This window comes from Myotis brandtii, unplaced genomic scaffold (assembly GCF_000412655.1).
Source record: "Myotis brandtii unplaced genomic scaffold, ASM41265v1 scaffold64, whole genome shotgun sequence".
In the NCBI taxonomy this organism is placed as follows: Eukaryota; Metazoa; Chordata; class Mammalia; order Chiroptera; family Vespertilionidae; genus Myotis; species Myotis brandtii.
Window position 1 is genome coordinate 3046545 of NW_005370460.1, and position 1792 is coordinate 3048336.

Consider the following 1792-nt stretch of genomic DNA (forward strand, 5'->3'; position numbering starts at 1 on the left):
CCTGGCCATGATCTCCGCATAGACCTGGCCATGATCTCCGCATGGACCTGGCCATGATCTCTGTATAGACCTGGCCATGATCTCCGCATGTGCCTGGCCACGATCTCTGCATAGACCTGGCCGTGATCTCTGCATAGACCTGGCCATGATCGCTCATGTACCTGGCCATGATCTCTGTATGTACCTGGCCACGATCTCTGCATGGAACTGGCCACGATCTCTGTATGTACCTGGCCACAATCTCTGCATGGAACTGGCCATGATCTCTGCATAGACCTGGCCATGATCTCTGCATGGACCTGGCCATGATCTCTGTATGTGTGGCCATGATCTCTGTATGTGCCTGGCCAGGATCTCTGTATGTACGTGGCCATGATCTCTGTATGTACGTGGCCATGATCTTTGTATGTGCCTGGCCATGATCTCTGTATGTACCTGGCCACGATCTCTGCATAGACCTGGCCGTGATCTCTGCATAGACCTGGCCGTGATCTCTGCATAGACCTGGCCGTGATCTCTGCATAGACCTGGCCGTGATCTCTGCATAGACCTGGCCGTGATCTCTGCATAGACCTGGCCGTGATCTCTGCATAGACCTGGCCGTGATCTCTGCATAGACCTGGCCGTGATCTCTGCATAGACCTGGCCGTGATCTCTGCATAGACCTGGCCGTGATCTCTGCATAGACCTGGCCGTGATCTCTGCATAGACCTGGCCGTGATCTCTGCATAGACCTGGCCGTGATCTCTGCATAGACCTGGCCGTGATCTCTGCATAGACCTGGCCGTGATCTCTGCATAGACCTGGCCGTGATCTCTGCATAGACCTGGCCGTGATCTCTGCATAGACCTGGCCGTGATCTCTGCATAAGGAAGTGGAATAGAGCTCCTTTCCCATCCTCTTCTATCCAACAGGAGGTCAGTCACACAAGGAACCTGCCTCCCTAGTTTACAAGAAGGATGCAAACACACATGTCTGGAGCGTGGGAGCTGATTCAGAGCTGAGACGAGGCTCTGCAGGGAAGCTGTTCCAACACAGTGCAGCCTACCTATGGGCAAACTTGTGCCCAAACAGCAGCCCTGGCTATCAAAGGCTGGGAGACTGACCTAGCCTGGTCCCTTACTGTACACCCACAGCCAAACGGCTGTTTCCTCAACACCAAAACCAAGCCCATCCGCCTCTGTGAAGCCGAGGCGTGTAAGTGGGTCAGACTAGGAGGCACTGAGACACCTGGAGAAAATTAGTAACACATGACCAAGTCAACCAAAGCATTCAGCACCTGTTTGAGCAGGACCCTCCATTGGGGACTAGACAGCATCTCAGAGGCTGCTCCTATGATGCTATTCGGCCTGGGCCGGGGCTGAATGATGGAGATTGCACTTGCCCATTCAGCATCCGACCCAACAGGGTCCTCCGTCCCCTGCTGTAACCTGGGGAAGGTGTGGCTGGGCACCTGGGCCCTTTGCAACCAACCCGTCAGGTATCAGGGCCAGGGTCCCAAACCTGCTGTGACTTACTCTCCAGTTGCAGTTACTAAGCTCCCCGGATCTCCATCTGCTCACCTATCACACGGGAGTGACTGCACCTGGCTCACATCTCTGTGAGGTGGGAGGAGGCAGTGCCTGAGGCTTAGAGCGCTTGAAAGGTGCTCCCTAAGTGCCCGCTACCATTCTACCGGAGGGGCCGAAACTGCCGTCCTCGGAGCCCACAGCCCACCCGGGCTCAGAGCCTCCGCCTCCAGGAAGCCCTCCTGGGGCGCCCCGCACCGGGCCTCACCCGCGCAGGAGGCCGG